Source organism: Panthera uncia (assembly GCF_023721935.1).
Source record: "Panthera uncia isolate 11264 chromosome D3 unlocalized genomic scaffold, Puncia_PCG_1.0 HiC_scaffold_8, whole genome shotgun sequence".
NCBI lineage: Eukaryota > Metazoa > Chordata > Mammalia > Carnivora > Felidae > Panthera > Panthera uncia.
In genome coordinates this window covers 74,255,712-74,277,410 of record NW_026057586.1, presented here as the reverse complement: position 1 = coordinate 74,277,410, position 21,699 = coordinate 74,255,712, and the positions used below count along the sequence as shown (strand labels likewise).

The 21,699-nt window shown below is 55.2% G+C and overlaps 1 protein-coding gene across 3 annotated transcripts in view; it reads right to left on the bottom strand.

The window, feature by feature from the left end:
* The window catches only part of CMKLR1 (chemerin chemokine-like receptor 1), a 48,588-nt gene that overhangs the window by 14,618 nt on the left and 12,271 nt on the right, over positions 1 to 21,699 (bottom strand). Inside the window, exon 1 of one of the 3 annotated variants that reach the window (XM_049619210.1) lies at positions 20,393 to 20,737. The exons of 1 other annotated variant lie outside the window; for it this stretch is intronic. The gene's annotated coding sequence lies outside the window, so the exon portion shown is untranslated. Of the gene's footprint in view, positions 1 to 8,371; positions 8,857 to 20,392; positions 20,738 to 21,699 lie in introns of those variants that run through there. One more of the 3 variants, XM_049619211.1, reaches the window with a different exon arrangement.

The window sequence follows — 21,699 nt, the reverse complement described above, 5'->3', positions numbered from 1 at the left end:
CAACTACTCAGCTTGCATCCAAAGCTGCCAGGCAGATAGCTTGCGCCTTTTCCCACAAACACGGCCCCAGCCCCTGGGGGTGACCTGTAAACAAATTCCCCCATGCTTATATCCCCCTAGACTACGAGGCCCAGCACCCGACTCGCCTAATCCCCTAAAGCCAGCCTTGTGTCCGCTCACGCAAGCAATCCCCGAGCTTATCCAGAAGGCACTGGGCGCGATGACATGAGCTGCTCAGGATGTGGTCTGAGACGGCTGCCAACGGGGGTCGCCGTCCCCTCCCCCCCCCCCCCCCGCATCCGGCCAGGTGCCGCCCAGGGCATGTGCTCAGGGTCCTGCTCACAGCAGGGGCTCGGAGCCTAGACTCCGAGGCTCTCAGGGTTAAATGTTATTAAATATCATCATCCAAATAACGGTATTTTACTGAGCACGATGTGCGTCAGGACGCTGAGAAGCTCTTCGTGTACGTCCTTCACACGAACCCCATGCGATGGTGGGGTCATTACTACGGCCAATTTAGAGTTGAAGAAGCAGAGGCCTGGGGGGTGGAGTCTCACGAAGGTCACATGGCCACTGAGAGGCAGAGGTCTTTATACTTTACAGGGTCTACTTGACAACGCCCTTAGGTAAATCCCTGACCCCCTGGGGGCCTGGGTTTCCCCGTCTGTAAAACAAGGTGGTTGGAGTTGACCGTGTCGAAGGCTCCCTCCAGCTTTAAAAAATGCCACGGTTGGGGGGCACCTGGGTGGCTCAGTCGGTGGAGCGTCCGACCTCAACTCGGGTTGTAATCTCGCGGTTTGTGAGTTCGAGCCCCGCGTCGGGCTCTGTGCTGACGGCTCAGAGCCTGAAGCCTGCTTCCACTTCTGTGTCTCCCTCTCTCTCTGCCCCTAACCCACTTGCATTCTGTCTCTGTCTCTCTCAAAAATAAATAAGCATTAAAAAAGATTTTTTTAAAAAATGCCACGGTTGAATGGGCCAAGCGTCCGTCGATTGCCAGCCTCGTGGCACTAAAAAAGACAGTATGGCCCAGCTCCACGCTGTGTGACCCTGAGCAAATTGCTTTACCTCTCTGAGCCGTTGTTGAGTTGCCTATGGAATGGCGATAATAAAATCTTCCTTTGAGAAAATCACGGAATCTGGATAAAGTGCTTTCTTGGGACCCCTTGCAGTTCTAAGATTTCTGGCCCAGTGGCTGAAGGCTGATTTATAAACCTCCCCTTCCTCACCCGGTCAGCAGGTCTGGGGTCCTTACTAACTATGACAAGGTTGTCTCGGGCTCATTCCCCTGCTCCAAGCTGCCCAGTGGCTAAGCCACCAGGTTCAAATGCCCTTCTTAGCTAAGCAACCATGAACAAACTCTCTCCTTTCCAAGACTCAGTGTTCCCATCTGTAAAATGGGGCTGATATTATGACCTCCCTCCTAGAGTTACCATGAGCCTGTCAAGAAGCAATAATGTGGGTCCACAGAGTGCCCCACGCACAGCGGGTGCTCAGCAAATGTTTGTAGAGAAAAATCGGATGGAGATTTACTTGGGAGAACCAGCAGCAGCCCTGTCCCCCGCTGAGGAGAAAGCTGGGCTGAATCCACTTAGCAGATTCTGAACCAAAGCAGAGGGCCGGGCTTCCAGAAACCGACAGAACTTGAAGATGAGCCTGGAATGTGTCTGGAGGCAGCGGAGGGGATGGGAGCCAGGCCGCAGCCAGTGGTTCCTCTGAGCCTCCCCCTCCCAGACCAGACGCCGCCCCGGGCCGGATGACGAAGTGTGGCCACTGCGATCCCTGCCCTCAGCTCGGCCCCCTCTCCCTCCCCACATCCTCTGCGAGGGCCTCCGCGAAGCATTTTTCAACTTGGTTGAAACCCTCGGCTGAAACCGAGCTCTTGTGCCCGCTCTGTCCTCACAGAGGATCCCGGCGTAGCCAGGAGCTGGCCCCGGCTGTGCGGGCTCTACCCCGTTTTCTCCGCATCTCTGACCCCCCGTTTCTGCTCCTGGAACGCGGAGCTCGCCCGACGGGCTGTGAAATGGAAGGAAAACGGCCCACGGGATGCGCCTAGCAAAAGAGGCAGCCCCTCGTGGGGTCTCCCCCGATGCCAATTCCCCCTTATTCCCATTTGGCAGAGAAAACTCAATTTCAAACAAGTTTCATGATCCTTCCCCAGGTTGCCCCACCCCCAACCCCAAGGGAGCAATGGGTAGAATGCGGCTTCTCTTCTGGTTCTTCCTGGAATCAGGTTCGGTAACCCCAGCTCCAGCACTTGCAGGCTGTGTGACCTGGGATGAGTTACCTCACCTCCCTGGGCCTCGGGCTTCTCCTCCCTAGCGTCTACATCCAGGGGCCGCGACCATTCGATGGAACCCTCGGCGGAGTGCCTGTCGCAATCACGATTACTGGGGAATGTCATAGGAAAGGACCTGGGAAATGCGTCCCCACGGCTCCCTCAGCAGAGCTACTGTTTGAGGGTCCAAGGAGAAGCTGGCAGGGCACCGGCCTTCTCTGGAACCTCTCGGATTAGGGTCAGAAGTCGGGGCACGTTGGATACATCAGAGGCACCGGCAGGCTGCAGCCTCGGGTCCCAGGCCCCTTTCCAGCCTTCTGACGTCCTCCGCGGCGCTGAGGCTCTGGCACATCTGGCCAAGGACAGCCCCGCCCCGGCCCCGTTCACCCCAGGCCACCTTGTTTCGGAGACTTCCTGCCTCCGGCCTGGAACGTTCTCCTCCGTGGCCCCGTCACGGGAGGAAGTGTGCGCAGCATGGGCCTGGGGCTTCAGGAGTGCGGTTTGGCACCTTTGCCTGGGAGAGGTCAGAGAACAGAGGCCCTATTGGAGGACGAGGGAGGGTGGGCCGGGGCCTCGCCCAGACAAGCTGACTCAAACCCTCCGGGAGGCTGAGAAACTTCCGGCAAGATGGCCTTGACATCGGGCTCATGGAAAGCTCCAGAGGCCAGGGATTCTTCCCTCCACGTCTCTGATCCTTGGGTCTCCTTTTCTCCATCCTTCCAAGAAATATTTATCAAACATCCATTAGGCTCCAGGCCTGGGTCTCGGTCCTGGGGATATAGCAGGGAACAGAGACACGGCACTTGCCTCAAGAGGCTGGCATCCTCGGAAGAGGAATGGGAGCAAACAGATAAACGAGTAGGTGCCAAAGAAGGCAAATGCCTCTGGAGCCAGACTGCCTGGGTTTGAGTCCCTGCTCTGCCACCCACCCGCTGTGTGACCTTGGGGGAGTCATTACACCTCTCTGTGCTTCAGTGTCCTCAGCCAAGAAACAGCCCTGGTGAGTAGCGCCTCCCGCACGGGGCGACTCTAAGGATTAAATGAGTTTACACTGGTAACGTTTTAGAAGCATGCCTGGTGCATTGGAAGCATCTTGTAAGTGCTGGAAAAAAAATCAAATGATTATAGTGGCAGACGGTAGTAGGTGCTACAGAGAAAATATAAAGAGGAACAGGGCATGGGGGGGGGGGGGGGAAGAGCATTATTTTAGGTGGAGTGCCCAGAGGAGACATCTCTGAGAAGGTGACCTCTGAGCAGAAACCAGAACATAGGAAGAGGGAGACGTGTGACTATCTGATTAAAGGCAGGAGGAACGGCAAGTGCAAAGGCCCTGAGGTAGGAGCACATTCGATGGGTTCAGGAAACAGCACAGACCTGTGCATTCAAGCATCTATTCAGATGGCTGCTAGTGGGCCACGCTCCCCGCTAGAAGCTGTGGGCGTCAGATGGCCCAGTCTCTGCCGTCACGTAGGGGAGGTGGGTGCAGGGGCATGGTAGATGCTCTGAGATGTCACCCGTAAGTCCAGGCTTGCAGCGAACTGGTCATACTGCATCACAGACAGGATGGGCTTCTCCGCAGTCTCCACCCTCCCTTTTATAGTCTTGATCCCCACACTAGTCATTGTGTCTCCCTCCCGGCCCCGTTGGCCGCTGAGACTGTGACCCTGGATCTGTACAAAGCAAAGGGAAGTTGGTTGGGGAAATCAGGGGAAACTTCTCGGTGGAGGTGGCATTGGGGCCGAGCCTCGGAGAGTGCAAAGCCTTTGCTATGGGGCGCCAGGGAGGCAGGAGGCATCTGCGAAGACAGATCCGTGCGTGAAGGCACACAGGCTTCATCGAGCATGGTAAGTGCGTGTGTGGAGAGTGGGACGGCTGGAGACCGGGCTGGGAGAAAGACCCTTGCAAGGCACTGACTTTATCATGGAGGCAATAGGGAGCCACGGATGGCCTTTGAGCAGAGGGATGTCCATCATTCTGAAATGAGCCCAGCTCTAACCCACACTGTTGATATGGGGGCCATGCTGGAAGAGGGAAGACTGGAGACAGGAGGCCAGCAAGGGGCCCCGCGAGCTGAGCGAGGACCCTCCCGCCAGCTCTGGGTCCACCCAGAAGTGGCAGTCCTCAGAGGTTCCGGGAGTCGGGGCCCCCTCAGAGCGCCAAGGAGTCTGGCAATCCCCCCATTTTCTTGAGGAATGTTTCCTCAGCCCACGTGGGCAGTTTTGCCTCAAGAGCTGTTTCCATGGTAACTGCCAATGCTCTAAGGTCTTAGATGACAGACGAGTGGGGACCACAGACACCCAGATGAGGCTTCACGGGAGAAGCCAGGTCACGGAGAAAGGCCCACGCTGGCCAGTCCTAGGGGCCGAGACTCATCTTCTGCCCCCAGAGGCCCTGAAGCCACAGATGAAAATTGGTTGCCATGACAATGCTGACTCCTCATTTCTGGGTCTCACTGGCCTGGGGCCTTTCAACACGGGGGTGTGGGGAGAGGGGGGGAGAGAGAAAGGCAATGCCAACAGGCAGCCGGAACCAGCCGCTTCCAAAAGATGCGCATCCTGGGACAGGTGTATGAAGCAGGTAAGTCTGAAGACGACCCTCCCCCCCCTCCAGGAGATAAGCACGGATGCAAATGAAGGAGCAGCCTCTGGGGGTCTGAACTTTGGATTCCAGAAGGGCATCCTCCGCGCCCCCAGAACCGGTGCCTGGTAAACCCTGCTGCCATGCCTTGAATTCCACCATTAATCCCACTTTCTACTCCCCTCCTCCAATGAACTGCAGTAAAGGAAGTAATGATGATAATGACCTGTTACAAACTGAAGGTCTGTGTCGTCCCCCCTGCCCGCCCCCGCCCAATGTTCATATGTGGAAAGCTCATCCCTAACGTGAGGGTGTTAGAAAGCGGGGCCTTTGGGAAGCAATTAGGTCATGAGGGTGGAGTCCCACGAACGGGGTGAGTGCCTTTATGAGAGACCCCACAGAGAGATCCCTGCCTCCACCATCTGAGGACACGGAGAGAAGATGTGAACCAGGGAGCAGGCCCTCTCCAGCCACCACATCTGCAGGAACCCTGATCTTGGACGTCCCGGCTTCCGGAACTGTGAGAAGTCAATTGCCGTTTTGGTTACAGCAGCCAAGACGGGCCAAAACCATGACTAACATTTATTGGAAGTTTACAGTGCACCGGGCACTGTTCGAAATACTTTAGCTAATTTGCTAATATAGCATGATCTAGCTAATTAATCTAGACAGGAGCAACATTGGGTATTATCGATCCCATTTGAATATGGGTATTGTTAAGGTGAAGAAGTTGAAGCACAGAGAGGTCAAGCAATCTGCCTAAGGCCACACAGTGAGGAAGTGGCAGAACCAGGATTTGGATGTAGGCGTCCAGTCTGTTCCTCCTCGCTTACCTCTCTGGAGTTTCTTTCCAAAGCCCACGCTTGCTTCTGGCGTCACAAAGCATGCAGAGCTTAGCCCAGTGCGGGGCACCGAGCAGGGGCCTGGCGATGTCCCTTCCCTTCTCCTTCTAGGCGTATGGTCCCAGAAAGGAATCCAAATAAGTCAAAATTGTGCACCCACCCCCACAACAGCAGAAATGCTGCCCTTCTCTCCAGAAGCACCCCTTCCTGGTAGCCGTGAGCAAACCCCAAGCTTTTGGTTAGCAGCCCCTGGAATCCAAAGACACCTTCTGCCCTTCCACGTGCTCCCAGACAGGGCCCGTTCGTGCATCCATTTGGGGAGGGGCCTGTCCATTGCTTCTTTGTCAGAAGCCACCCCACCCGTCTCGTCAGGCTGCAGGGCTTGGAAGGAGATGACCCCACCCCCTGCTCTGAGCCTGGCCAATGAGAATATCCCACTCCGCTGGCCACCAATGACTGCTTCAGGAATGGGGCACAGGGCTTAGAGTGGGCCAATGAGAGTCTTCCCTGGGACTCTTGCCACCACCTGGGCAGATTCTAACAGAGAACGAGACCGACACAGAAGAAGGCCGACCTCAAAGATGCGGAAACACCAACCACACCCAAACCCTTGCTACACGTAGGGGTTCCCTCAACCAATGGATTTCCTTTACTGCTTTAGCCAGTTGGGTTGGGATTCTGTCACCGGCGACACACCTGCCTCACATGCAGCTGTTCCAGCTCCGGGATCCCCCAGTTGAGGAGGGACCTCCCTGCAAGAGTGCGCAGCCCCCTAAAGGGGCGGCAGCTTGAGAGAGAGACTGAGGGCCTCGCAGACTTGTTTGCCTGACCCTACAACGTCCCTTGCCCTTGAGGGGCTCCCTCAGGTGCCATAACCTCTCCAGGGAAATCAGGAATGGCAAGGGAATCCCCAAATCAGAGAACTTGCCTTCACTTTGCAAACAACGCCAGCCCCCGAGCTGGGTGTCTGAGGCTCGGAGGAACCGGACGCTGTCCCACCTTGCGGGCAGGTGGAAAGAACAGTCACGGAAACAGACGCATAAATCGGAGCTGACATTTACTGAGGGCAGAGGCTTCGGTCTGTTTGTTCACGGCTGTATCCCCGACCCCTTCAACAGCATATACGACACCACGGCGCACACGCCATAAAATTCGTTACGTCCATTCCAGGGCTTGTCATGTGTGTGGCGTTTACACATTAACAGACTCGGTCTCCACATCAGTCTTGAAGTTAGAACTCTTCTTGGCGCCATTTACGGATGAAGAAAGAGAAGCTCGGTGAGGTTAAGTAACTTGCCGCAGGCTGCCCGGCCAGGAAGCTGCAGAAGTGGGTTTGAATGGGGTGTTCGCCCCTTATGGGGCTGTGGCAGGAGCAGGGGAAGAGGGGGGAAGCAGTCTCAGCGGAAGGGGATATCCTGGAGGGGTTGGGGGACAGCAGGGACGAAGGCGTGGAGGTGGGACACAGCGAGAGGGGGAAAGGCGGCACAAAACAGGAGACCCGGTGGAGAACAGCCACAGAGAGAGGAAAAGAGGGCCCCGGTGTGTAAGCAATAGTATCTGTCCCCCTTGGCCAGCCTGGGTGATGTCAGCAACCTAGGGGCACTGACCCAGGACAGGGCTGCAGGGCCCAGGGCTACTGGGGGGAGGGGGTGGAGGGGGGGTACTTCAGAGCCCAAGTCCTTCCAAACCAATCTGCTCCCGCAGGCTCCAGGAGCCCAGTGCCCCCCTAGCATGGTGTTCGAGACCTCTAGGCTCTGACTCTGGCCGATCCCCTCTGCCTGGGGTGCCCCTGTCTTGTTCCCTAAGCTCCTCCCAGCCTCACTGAGCACTCGATGCGGATCCAGGCTGCCCTGTCCCCAGCAGTGACAACGAGAAGAAAGGACACTCGTGCTGGGACGGCCAGGCGTCTGGCTGGGCTTGGTCTTCCTCTTCTCCCCGTAGCCGGACAAAGCCCCCAGAGGAGAGGGAATTATTCTCCCCACGCAACAGATGTCGAAACTAGACTCTGAAAGGAACAGGGTCGGGATAAGCAGCCACGCCTGGAGCTTGGTTCTGTTCTAACGGACCCCAGCGGCAATCCACAAGACTGGTGAGAATGTCCCTCTGTCCCATCACGGTGCGTCCAAGCCCCCGAGGGACTGACGGCCCTTCCACTGCAGGGCTGTGATGAGCCTTCGAGCCTCAGACTTGCCTCGTGTCTCACTAGCAAGCTTCTCCAGGGTGACTCAGAAGCCCTCACCTGTCTCTGGGTCTCTGAGTTCTGCCCTCGGCAGAGAGGGACAGAAAGTGAGAGGCTGGGGTGATGACATTAACCCCCACTTCTCAGGTGCCAACCTCTACTTAGAGCAAGCCGTCAACAAGGCAGGCTTTTCATTCCCATTTTGCAGAAGTGGAAACTGAGGCTCAAAGAAGCAAGACCACTAGCCCCAGAGCCCCACAGCTAGGAAGGGGCAGAGATGGGATTCGAGCTTGGGCCGCTCTGACAGAGGAGCCACATCTTCAGTCACGGTGACTGTCCCTGGCGTCCTGTGACTTGCCTGCTGGAGGTCCCTCTGGGCACAGAGCACTGTGTTCTTATGCCTGCTGACCCCAACTGTGCCCGGGGCTGGCAGGGTCACAGCGTCCCACACATCCACCGCCCCACCTCCGAGAGCCCTCAGTGACTTGACTCACCCACCTCGGACGGCACAGTTGCCACTCGCTGGGCTCCTGGGCAGGCGGGTGGACCCCGGAGAGATCCGGGAGCCCTGAGCCGCACAGCTGCACCCTGCCAGGCTGCCAGCCCTGGGCACGGGGGTCTTGGGGGCCCCTTGGAACCCCCTGGCTCCAGCCCAGGCGGCTGACAAAAGGGCTGGCCACTGCTGCTAGCAAACCAGGATGGTGGAGTAGGAGACCCCACCCTGTTCCCAGGCGCGGGGGGGGAGGAAGCACGGGCTGCCCTCCCCCTCAACCCTGTCACTGCGCGGTCACCTTTCCCAAGGCAGAGCTCCAGCCTTGCCCTACGGAAGGGTCCTGCTGGGAAAACTACCCCTCCACCCTCAACGGAAAAAGCAGCTGGTTGAAGCCCAGAGGAAATTCCAGAATCTTAAAAGCCGTTGCTGGAGAGGCTTCAGGCTCGAGGGGGCTGCCGCCCTCACGTTACAGGAAAAAGAAAGTAACTCAGCGCGCCGAGAGCTTAAGCCTCGCCCGGCAGACGCGGAGCCAGATCCCGGGGCCAGGGAGCAATGTCCTCATCCGCAAGGTGGGTCGACGTAAAGACCCACCTCGGGATCCCCAATGCAGGGAGACCAGTCATCCAGCTTGGGGGTATCCCGTGAGGCGGGGCTTCCAGAACGTTCCAGGCAAAGCAGGATGGGCTGGTCAGCTTTTGTAGGTGAAGATCCTGACTCGACAGACGTGCCCCTGGGCTGTTATGTTTACAGACAGCTATTTCTGGAGGGTGACAATATTGAGGTTGCATTCCGGCTCGGCCACCGGAAGCTGTGGCCTTTATTCGATGAATGTGACAAAGCTCGGTGGTGTGCCAGGCGCCCGGCTAGGTGTGGGGATGCCACAGACAGCGAAGCGTGCGAAGACTCGTGTCTGGTGGCGCTTACCTCGTGGGCGGGTGGCGGTGGGGGGTGAGGGGAGACAGGCAGAAGACAGCATCACACGGGCACCATCAAGGGGTGCCCTTCGCCAGCCAGATCGCCTGGCCTTGAAACGGGGGGAGCCCACGCCCGGGCCCTCCAGTCAACGCTCCGGAAAAAGAACCAGAAATAAACTCTCCCTGGGTTCTGCCATGTTCCAGAACAGGTCACTCCTCTTTCTCCTCCCCACCTCCACCGGCGGAACTTCGAGAAAGACCCACGGGGCCGTTAGAAAGCTCTTCCTTTCTGGACTCAGCTGGACTCCCGAGCGACCTGACATGGTCACCTGGAGCCCGGTTCAGCCCCCCGGAGTCACACAGGGTCAGCCGGCCACCTCCTGCCCCGGACGAGGGCGGCCGACTTCCTCACTCTCACGTTGGTCACCGCTTCCTCTGCATCGTTCTTAACCTCGCGCCTTCCAGCCCCCCCCACCCGCTGGGACCCTTGTGTCTCCAAGCAGAAGGAGGAGGGCTACAGGAGGCTTTGGCTTGCGGGTTTGTCTGTCTGTTTGCTCACACTGTGGCGTGGTCCAGAAGGGATGGGGTGGGGTGGGGGGGGGCCGGTGGGGGAGAAAAGTCTCCCAAGAGGCTCACGTGTACAGGGGAACATAAATTAAAAATGAGAGCGAAAGGAGGAAGGGAACGTGGGTGGAGACAGAAAGCGGAGCCAGGGCTGAGGAGAAAAATGCAGACGATAAGGAATGTCCTAAATACGGAGCTTGGGTCGGCCACCCAGGGGACGCCCAGACTCCTAATCTCGGAAAGGGAAGCCGGCTCCGGCCGTCACGTGCCCCCGGTGAAAAACAAACCCAGCCGGCGGGGAACGGTGAGCCCTCCTGGGGCCGGAGAGCAAGAAGGACTCTCTCCAGCGGTCTGGGCAGAAAGGACGAGGTGTGATGGGGCGATCGGTGTCCTCGTGGACCCGCAGCCTCGAGGTCTGCGTGTTTTTGGACGGGCGTCCGTCAAATGCTCGCTGCCTCGAGACGGCGGCCCCCGCGCCAGGGGTTCGGCAAGAGCCACTTTGCCCCGCCGTGCCCGGGAAGGAGTGGCTAGACGTTCAGGCCGACGTATTGCTGGCTTAATCGGAAGACGTTTCTAGGATGTTTGGGAGTCTGGACTGCGCGGCCTTCAAGGCCTTCTCGCTGATCGTGTTTCCCTGACGTCCCGACGTTGTTAGCTAGGGCGAGGGCGACGCCATTCTCTGCGGCAAATGCTAGAACCCAGTCGTGCGGTCTCCCAGCTGGAGGCCAGCCCAGGGCGTGGTTACGCCGGCTCCCCGATGCTCGCTCCCCTGTTACCACGTTCAGGATGCTGATAAAGGCACTCACGACCCCTACATGGTGACCCTACACCTCGGCCTGTGCCTCGGATCTCAACACGCCCCTTTCAGTTTGGACAATAAATCATACGGTTTTCCTATTGACAAATCACCCCCTCCTCCGCCCCAGAGGGAGGGAAGCCAGAAGCTCCTGAGTGCTGGCCTTGCCGGCCCACGTATGCTGGGCCCCGTGCTGAGCACTCGTCTGGGTCATTACATTCCCATGATCCCCATTTGGCAGACGAAGAAACTGAGGTCCAGAGAGGCTGTGGCTACTCTTTGAAAAGGTCCATGCCAGGGGCGCCTGGGTGGCTCGGTCGGTTAAGCAACTGACCACGGCTCAGGTTCGTGGGTTCGAGCCCCGCGTCGGGCTCTGTGCTGACGGCTCGGAGCCTGGAGCCTGCTTCGGGGTCTGTGTCTCCCTCTCTCTCTCTGCCCCTCCCCTGTTCATGCTCTCTCTCTCTCTCTCTTTCTCAAAAATAAACATTAAAAAAAAAAAAAGAAAAAAAAAAGGAAGTACTAAGAATTTCAAGACCAGTAACGGCAGAACGTTAAACCAAGCGCAGGCCCTACTGAGCCCCATGTGGCTGACCCGCCCCTCCACTCTCGGGGAGATTTGGGAGAAGAGTCTTCTCCACTGCAGGCCCAGCAGGGCAGGGGTTTGGTGGGGTGGGGGTGGGGGTAATCTCAGTGGGGAGGAGGGAGCAGGGGATCGCAGCAGACACCCAAGGAGTTGCATGGAGGGAAGGGCGGCCAAGCAAACCCCAAGGGAAGAGGACATAGAGGGAAAAGGACATGGAGGAACAGAGAGGAGGGGAGGAGGGGGAGACAGAGAATGACCGAGAAGGTAACAGAAGCCTCTAAACTGTGAGGGCGGGGGAAGAAGGACTAAGGCAGAGCAAATACAGAGATTCAGAGTCAGACACACAGAAGGGGAAAAGGTTGAAAGCAACCTTTCTGCCTGACTCCTGAGAAAGTCCGTGAAGTCCTGACGGGCCCACCCCAGAGTAGGCCAAGGAGGGGACCCCACGAATGGCCATCCTTCCGGGGGGTGGTCCACAGCAGCCTGGGAAGTAGAGGGCACGTGGGTGTTTTCTGGTGTATTTGGGTACATGTTTAGGAGCGTAATAAGGGCAGCCTTGGGGTATTTCCAAACTTCCCAAAGACCGGAGAGCTACAGAGCGAGGTGTGAGCCTCGGCTCTGGGATAGAAATGTGAGGGGCCTCGGCTTTGGGATGGAAGGCTGGAGCCACATAGAAACACGCTGATCAGAATATGCAGTGGCAGCTCATCAATGTCTTCGGTTAATTTTAACAGGTTGGGATGAGCACTGGGTGTTGTATGGAAACCAATTTGACAATTATATATATAATTTATTGTCAAATATACATATTGACATATATATGATAATATATATATATATATTTGACTATATATATAATTTATTGTCATATATATATGTATGTGTGTGTATGTGTATATATATGTGTATATATATATATAAATATTTATATATTTATAATATATATATATATATATATATATATATATATATATATAAATAAATCTCAACAGGAAGCCGTGTCTGGGGAGGTCCTGGCAGAGAAACCACTGGCTAAAAGCCCTATAAGATTGTTTTCTTGACCGAGCATATGGCTGTTCAGTTATATTCTCTAGAAGGTCTCTCTGCTCATTGGATATGAGGGTCAAGGAGAGCCCACAAGGACACATTTTTTTTCCTACAAACATTTCACCAAGTTTGTTCTCTTGGAAAGAGACACACAAGTCAACTGGCTTGACCACCCGTGTCCACAGGGGGCCAAGGGCACCAGGAACACATCCCAGCATCCAGAATGAAATGGACGCTACAGGGAAGGGCAGGCCCTGCATCAGACACAATTAGGACCCTCTCAGGCTAGGTTCAAAGTAGGCCAGAAGGAACCCTCTCCTTGTGACACTGAGGAAGCTGGAGTCAGGCAAAGCTCGGTTTACAACCCTACGTGTGTTCATGTGATGGTCAAGGGGATCATGACGGTAAAAGTCACAAGGATTACAGTTTAAATAATACTTTATAATAACCACTAGCCTAATGGGCAACTGTGCGTGATTGTCCCTTGGCTTTTGTAACTTAAATTTTTGACTACACAACACAACTCCATCTAATTGGCGATATTCAAAACCATCTAAAATTATTTAAAAGTTGGAATGCGAATCCAGGGCACCTGGCTGGCTCAGTCAGTGGAGCATGTGACTCTTGATCTCGGGGTCATGAGTTTGAGCCCCCTGTTGGGTACAGAGATTACTTAAAAATAAAATCTTGGAAAAAAAAAAAAAAAAGAAGGCAAATCCTCATTCTTACCCTGTCACCATCCACTCAGTCTCCCCTGGACCTATCATCGGCTTTTATTTGTTTCTCCTATCCCCTTCTGGTTCCTTTAAGCAAATATACATGTGTATTCTAATTTCTCTCCCATTTTGCATGAAAGGCAGTATATTACACACACTATTTTTGCAAGTTGTCTATCCTAGCAGTACACCTTGGAGATCATTTCACATCAGTATAGTGTCTATCCTTTTTGATGGCTGCATAGTACTCCATTGTTGGTCTTGCCATCATTTACTGAACCAGTCTCCTGGATTTGAGCACTTGTTTCCAGTCTCTTTACTACTACGATTCATTGTTGTATATGTGTTACATAGTATTGCAATCAATCGTGTGGGTGTGTGTGCGTGTGTGTGTGTGTGTGTGTATCATTTGCTACTTATTCCCAAAACTGTCTGGGGCTCTCAAGCCCTTCCTCCGTGTCACAAGGAGAGCAAACAACTTTTCAGCTGTCCCTTTGCACTGGCTGTGCTGTGTTTTAGTTCATCAAGAAAATGCTTCAGAGCTACTTAGACTGTTAGTCCCCAGAGAGCCCAAGCCATGTCTGTGGTATGAGAAATCTTGGTTTTTCTCCTAACTGTCCAGATGTTCCAACTTCTGGTCCTCCATTTCCATGTTTATCAGAGGGAGGGAGAAACCATCCGCAGGGCCGCTGTGGGGATCAGGGATCAGGAATATATTTTGCAGATGTATGAAACGATCTGCAGCGCGAGGGAGACAGATTTGTGCCCAAGGCCCCCCTGCCAACCCCAAAGGATAGATCTGGTTTCCCAGAAAAGAAGCCAGTCAAGCTGGAGGAGGCAGGCTCCTCAGAGAACAGGGTAGTGATGGGCCAGCTGGCACGTTTCTGCTGCTATCCCCAATCTCCGAGGCTGGAGCCTGAGCTTGTGAAGAGTCGTGTTCTAGAACTGGCTAGGCAGCCATGAGCGGCCCCAAGCCACCATCAACTTAAAGTTGTTTTCTGCTTCTATTCTGTTTTAAAATAAAACTGGGATCGCATTCCTGGCGGGTAGAGAGCCCTCTCCCCTCTGTGGACTGGCCCTAGCCTTCCTGCCCCCTCAGGAAAGAATCCAAAGTAATTTTCCACCCATTGCTCGTGAAGAACAAATCCTGGCAGGCAACATGGCACCCGCCCCACTCCCAGGCGGGAGTCCTCGTCTCCCCCTACGGGGCTCTCATTTCTTCCTAACTCGCCTCCCAGAGGAAGGGCCCCAGGTGGCTCACAGAGGGGCCTTTGTCTCCCTCCTCCTTGCTTTCTCACCCTTCTGACAAGAACCCTGGCAATGTCTCCACTGGTGCAGGTTTCCAAGAGCCCCCGCAGTGTATAACCACCAGCTGGCCGTGGGAACCGTCACCGTCAGCCCTCAGGACCCTTCCCCTCGCTCACTTTGTTCCAGCCTCCCAACAGCCCTGATTACCACCCCCGTCTCCCAGTTGCGGCAACAGAAGCCCAGAGGGGTCAAGCAACCTGCCCAAGGCCACACAGCTACCGTATGGAGGAGTGAGGACTTGAACCCAAACCCGTGGTCAGCACCTCAGCGTGACGGGAGCAGGCTCTGGAGCCAGAACATCTGAGCTCAAATGCCGGCTCTGCTACCTACTACCTAGGTCGCTTAAATATCGCGTGCCTCAGTTTCCCTCTGCAAAATGGAGCAGTAAGAGTACATACCAAATAGAGTCGGTACTAGAATTAGATAAGAGGAGTACGTTATTGAATACGATTATGATTCTTAGGCTATTTTGAATTATATTGCCCCAGACACGAATGTGGGACAGTCATGAGGGAGTAGGATCATAAAACAAACAAAAAACTCCTCTCGGAGCTTCTTTCACACTAGGGTATAAATATCTGACGACAGATCACACATTTCTCATTCATACATTCAATAAACCTTACTGAGCACACACGATCTGCCAGGTATCAGCCAAGAGCTGGGAATACAAAGATGTAGTTCCCACTCCGGAGAAACCCCAAGCCAGGGGGCGGGGGGTGCAGATAAGGAGTAAAATCACAACACAGCAAGCCCCGTGTGCTGGGAGAACACACAGGCATGGTACCCACGCCAGCTACCAAGTCAGGGAAGGCTGCCTGGGAGAAGGGAAACTTGGACAAGTGAGAGTTAGCCCAGGCACAGCAGACGCCAAGGCTCAGAGGCATGAGAACTGGGCACGTTCGGGCCAGGTGGCTGGAGGAGAAGGTCACGGATTAAGTTCGGATTTAAAGCTTTGACGGTGTAAACTCAGGCACTGTGTGCAGCAGGGGCAGAGTTTTAGCAAGAACGTGTGGACCGTGGTGTCACCCTAAAATCCCAGAAGGAGCCCCTTTTAGGGAACAAAGCCTGTGCCTCTCTCTCTCTCTCTGAGCCCTGGGACTTAACATCACATCTAGTCTGCAGTGCTTTCGCCGGCCTCAAGGGTCTACAACTCCTTCAGCTTCCCAGTTGAGGAGAATCCAGAGTGCCAGGCTACCTCCCGGGACCCTCGCTACTTGCCTGCTTCACCAGGGGCAAAGCCCTCTCCTTCCTACTTTATCCTCCCCCTGCTTTTCCTTCCTTGGCCAGGATCACAGACACTTGACCCACTGTGGCTTTCCTCCAGCCTGCTCCCATCCTCCAAGCTGGAATGAGCTCATGCCTCAGGCCACACCCCTACCCACGCTAGCTCCGCCTACCTTCCCCTGCCCCAACCCAGGACACCCTCCCTGCTCAAAGCATTCATTCATTCATCTGTTCTTTATTATTATTATTTACTTGAGAGAGAGAGAGCATGTGTGAGCGGGAAAGGGGAGGGGGGAGAGAGAGAGAGAGAGAGGGAAGGACAGAGAGAGAGAGAGAGAGAGAGAGAGAGAGAGAACCTTAAGCAGGCTCCACGCTCAGCACTGGACACAACATGGGGCTCGATCCCATGACCCTGGGATCATGACCTGAGCCGAAATCCAGTCAGACGCTCAACCCACTGAGCCGCTCAGGTGCCCCTCATTCACCCATTCTATAACAGGACTAGAAGCTGGGCCCTGGAGGCTTTAGCACAGTCATCGCCAAAGAAACACAGTCCGACAGCCAAAAGCACCTAAAAATGACTCAAATTTTTTACTGGCGTCTCTCAAAGAAAAACAAAGAGTACTGTGGTGGGTGTTGGGTGTCCAGCTCAGATCCCCTTTACTAGCTGAGGGCACCCATCCCACCGCTGCAGAGAATACTAGATGCTCACGGCTCACAGCTGGCCCCTTCTCCTGGGAATTGCCCTCGGCTAAGCAGGGGCTGCCTCCCTCCAACTGACTGGGGTGCGATTCAGGCTCCAGAGCTCCCCATGGGATCAGGCTAAGAAAAGTCTCCACCTGAGACCACATCCTTGCTGGGTTCCCGCCCTGCTCTGTCCTTGAACGTAGATTTAAGAGTGTGCCAAGCAATTTACTAATCAAGATAAATAATACTTTAGTTCCATATTTTCACAAAGCGAAATTAGGGACGCCTGGGTGGCTCAGTTGTCTAAGCATCTGACTCTCGATTTCTGCTCAGGTCATGATCTCCTGGTTTGTGGCACTGATCCCCGTGTCGGGCTCTGTGCTGACACCGCAGAGCCTGCTTTGGACTCTCTTTCCCCCTCCTCTCTCTGCCCCTCTCCTGCTCAAATGCACATGCGTTCTCTCTCTCTCAAAATAAATACACTTAAAAAAAAATTAAACTAAAGCATAAGATACAAGATGAGCAAAATATCAAAATTTTAAATGAAGATGGAATCCAGCTCTAAGCTTGCGTGACCCTACCTCGTTTGCCTCTCCCTAATCCCAACTCTGTCCGACAGCACATCCTCAAAACCTCACATTCACCCAAATCCTTGCCTCAGGCTCTGCTCTGGGGAAATCCGACTGAAGACAGATATCCAACTCAGAACCCAGCGCGCGCGCTCTCTCTCTCTCTCTCTCTCTCTCTCTCTCTCCCCACTGCCCTGACTCTGAGTCATGTGCTGAACACTCACATGGGAACCATTTCACCCCGTTGCCCAAAATGGGCAACTACTCCGTGCCAGGTACATTCCCGGCTCTGCGGTCCGGCTCTGGCTCTAGCTGCCGGAACCCTCACCTCCATGCCCAGGGCCCAGTCTCTTGGTTCTTTCCAATCACATGACCTCAGCCACTCCTACGCCTACCTGGCTTGTCCCTGAGCTCAAAGGAGCCCAAGAGACCGCGTTAGTTCAGTGAACTGCAAACTTTGGGGTTTCGTGAGCCAGTTACATCTCCCAAACAGTTGTGAGACTGCCTTAGAGTTCCCACCTTTCCGTGTTCGCCAAGTGAGGGTACCGCAAAATTAAAATTGCCCTTTACCGCCCCCGCCGTTTCGGAAAAGAGACGGTATTTAACGCCAACAAAAATCGGTGGGACAAAGACTCATCTTCCTCAGCTGAAAACATCTCACTTTCTGAAAAAACTCATTCTGTTGTCTGCATTCTCTCTCTCTTTCTCTCTGTTTGGTAAAAACTTCACCACATACAGGTTCCAGTGGGCTGGGGTTGTCAATCCCCCTGTTCGACATCAGGGGAAACTGAGACCCGAAGAGCAGCTCTGTCTTTCCCGCCCAAACCCCGGTCCTCGAATGTTCCCCTGAGGGCGACAGGGATGAATGAGGTGCCAGGCGAGTGGGAGACATGGCTTCCGGTCACACTCTGCTCCCAACCTTCTGAGAACCTACACCAATCTCTTTCCCTCTCTGAGCCACGAGCGCGTGGATCCTCCAGGCGACCATGGACTTGGAAGGCGCCCCCTGGTCCCGCAGAGAAGAGGCAGGGCAGAGGCCCCACCTGAGCTCCTGAGCCAGGGCGGCCAGACACACGGGATTGGACACCAGCCTTCTTCCTCTGACATCATGTTTGGGCCTCAGTTGCCTCTTCTGGAAACGAGTTCTCAGATCCTTGGCAGCCCACGGTTGGCTCACAGACAGCGGCGCAGGCGCTGAGGGTTGGACGCTCGGCAGAAGCCAAACCACCCGGGGCAAGAGGCTGGCCAAGCGCCTCAGACGAGAGGCACACAGACTGTTTCCTTCCAGAGAGACCCAGCCCAGACCAGAGGTCCGTGACTCCAGCCGGGGAACCCTAAAATTTGTGCCTTTGTGCAGAACCTTCCCTGTCCCCAGTAGAAGGGTTCTTGAGGCCCCAGGCGCCATCTGGGCCCTTGGTGGTTCTTCTCTCTGGGAGCCGACCGTCATCAGAGGCGATGCCGTGGAAGGAAGTGGGTCTCAGTTGTCCGGGAAACTGCCCCAGCTGTCTAGCCACAAATGCAACAGGGTAGACAGGAACAGGGCTCACCCAAGTGGCAACTTTGCAAGCGTTGTGGTGAAAGCTGTCTGGGTTCAAACTCTGGCTCTGCTGCTTACCAGCTGTGTGACCTTGAGCATGTCACTTAACCTCTCTGTGCCTATATTCTCACACAATATAGACATGGGAGGGGCGGGGGGGGGGAGGGGAAGACTCAACTGTCCGTGAGCATCCCCCTCAAACCTGACGATCCATGCGTTTTCTACCCCAAATGTCGCTGAATGAGCCACAGAGACAGGAAACCAGAACACAGATGAAGGTCCTTTCCCTGGAGCTGACCCAAGGTTTTCTGAGGGCCACAAGTTTTGTCTTTAAAGGCAGGGGCATATTATGGTGCTGAATGCAAAATTCCCATGCTTTTTCTTTTTTAAATAAAGCGGATGCCCTCAAAATAATCTTGTGTTTTAAAAATAAGCACATACCCTCAAAATAACTCTAGTGAGGGTTCGGTTTGCCCTAAGGGAAGGAGCGGGGCTTGAGGCGATGCTCCAGATCCCAGTCCCCAGAGTATGAGGGTGTGGGGTGTGGGCCTCTGCTGGTCATCCCCTCACGAACATGCACTGAGTGCCCGTGCTGTGCAGGGTGCAGGGGGGCTGGGTGCCCGGGGTACGTTTGCTGGACAACTGAGGCTCACTTCTTTTCATGGCATCTCCTCTCAGCCAGCTCCCGGGGAGAGGAAGCCACTGAGAAGCCAGCCGGCCCCTGGAGCTTCGAGGACCCTCCCTTTCCTCAAGGTCAGTTCTTGCTTCTGCCCAGAGATGTTCCACTCAACTTCTGGAAGAATTTAGAACACTGGCTGCAGAAGAATGGAGAGAGGAGGAGGGAGGAGGAGGGGGGAGGAGGGAGGGAGAGGAGGGGTGAAGTGGTCACAGGGCAGGGAGGTACACTGAGAAGACAGGGGCCAGCCAGCCTTTGACCCAGCTTCTCACAGTGGCCTTGCTCTGTGCCCTACATCTGGGGGTGGAGCCCAGAACCCCACGAATGCTGGAGCCCCCTCGGGAACTTGAGCATACAGAGATGCCCCCAGCTTCTCCATAAGACATCAAGGGGAGAAACCAGCTGGCCGCCCACCCCACCCTGGGGGAACCAGACGACGCCCGGGGAGGCCTTTCGGATGGTTCCAGAAACTTACCACTGACCTGAAGCCAGGAGTTCGTTGTTGTTTTTTTTTTTTTTAAGTTTATTTATTTATTTTTGAGAGAGAGAATGAGTCAGAGAAGGGCAGAGAGAAGAAGAGAGAGAGAAAATCCGAAGCAGGCTCAAGACCGTCAGTGCGGAGCCCAACGCGGGGCTCGAACTCCCGAACCCGTGAGGCCCTGACCTGGGCCGAAACCAAGAACTTGATGCTCAAGCAGCTGAGCCGCCCGGGTGTCCCATGGAGCTCTTCTGACCTCACCCCTACACCCTCTCCACCACCCTCGCCGCGCACCCCGAGTTTTCAAGAACATGACCGTAAACAAGGTGAAACTACGCCCCCAAAGCCCCCCTCCCCCCGCCACGGCGAGAAAGCAGAAAGGGGCAGAGCTTCGTACGAATCCACCCCGTCGCTAGGGACACGGACCGGCTGCCAGGGGCAAACGCTTGGCACTCACTGCTCCCTGGGCCCCAGAGCCACACGCACTCCGTGCGCGGACCCCCAAGTTCCAGCTTCTTGCCTTCAAACAGCTGATGGTGGCAAATACCAAACAAACAAACAAACAAGATATAAAACGAAATAAAACGTGCCCTCCCCTACATTTATCTCCTTCCACCCCCAAAAGCCCGTGAGGCAATGCCATTCTGGCCCCCCCTCCCCCCTCCCCCCTCCCCCACCCCGTACAGATAAGGAAACCAAGGCCACGGAGCCAGGAAGTCAAGGAATGGGAAACCACGCAGCTGGATTCCAGAAGCGGCAACATTCGTGCCATCCTGCCTCTCCAAACACACCCTGACCAGACACCTGACCTGCCTCTCCCCACAGCGGCCCAGTGGCACAGCCCCGGGCCTCTCGCAGCGCCCCCTCCAGTGCCCACGCGAGGAAGGAAGGAAGAAGGGCCCCTGAGCGAGAAGACAGCGTTACCAGTTCGGCAAAGGGTGACAGGGACACCTGTCCTCGTCCAGGGCCCAGGACATGGCCGTGGTAAGCACCTCTGTCCTCTGTGGGAAAGTGGCAGGCCGGTGGGCGGGCAGTGTAGACACGGGGTGTGCCAAGATTGCAACACTCGTCCCCAAGGCCTCCGGGGCCTGCCCTGTTTCTCTGAGCTCTGCTGGAGTGCAGCCTCATCACATTAAAAAAAAAAAAAAAAAGTCAACCCAATTCGGGCCACTCCGTCTACAAGAAACGGGAGGAGCAGAGAGGCGCTGGTGGAGGTGTGAGGGAGTTGGAAATACAAACTTGTATGGAATTGACTCAGTAACTTCCTGCCCTCGGGTCTTTATAGCAGGACCGGGCCACGGCTCGCTCGCCTCTGGGAAAACCCCTGGCCCCAAGTCTCGCCTCACCTTGTGTCCACGGTGCCCGAACGTCCGCCGGCACAGACATTCTCTGCTGACTCTGGCCATCGTGTTCGCAAGCCCCCACTCCCGTAAGCTGTCAGCAGCTGCAAACACCTCAGTGTGAACGAGTTGATTGCTTTGGTTTTCAGCGGGACATCTGGGTGAGAACAGGCTTCTGACCGAATGGGGCATTTGATTAAAAAAAACAAAAAACAAAACAACGATACAGGAGATAGCCCTGATTGGAATAGGGAGGGTCTGTGGCAGAGGTAAAGCAGAAAGGTCTAGAAATCACAAAAGAGGAGGATGTGTAGACTCTGGACAAAGGGGCCAGGAAAATAGGAATAGCCCTTGTGGTTTACGGTCAAGTGTACAGGCAGGTACGGGAGGAGGTATCAGAAGCGTGTCTCCCTTTGTCAGCAGCTGTGTGACCTTAGGCAGTCGACCAGCCTCTCTGAGCCTCATCCTGGACAGGAAAGTATGGCTGTAAACAGGCTAGGGGGCTGGAGCAGAAGGGGTAATTCAAGAATTTAGTCTCATTTCAAAAAGCATTTACCAGGGACCTCCAGGCACCCATCTTGTTTTAAAAGCCCAGGAGTCTGAGGCACGCCCCCTTGACAGGGACCCACTCAGTGCAGGGCCCAGGGCCAGGCCCTTTACATGGATTATCTCATTTAATCTTCACCCTGCAACGCAGGGCTGATCCTGTTATCACTTTCATTGGCAAACGGGGAACCCGAGGCCGAGAGAGAGCAGCCAACCGGGACGCTGTGCGAGAGAGCACCCCGCTGGTCGCCAGGGGATTCAGGAGTGGAACCCAGGTCCGTCTCGTCCCAGACTCCAAATCATTTCCCTGTGTGCCCCATCACAGGGCCCCCCCAAAGGGCAAAG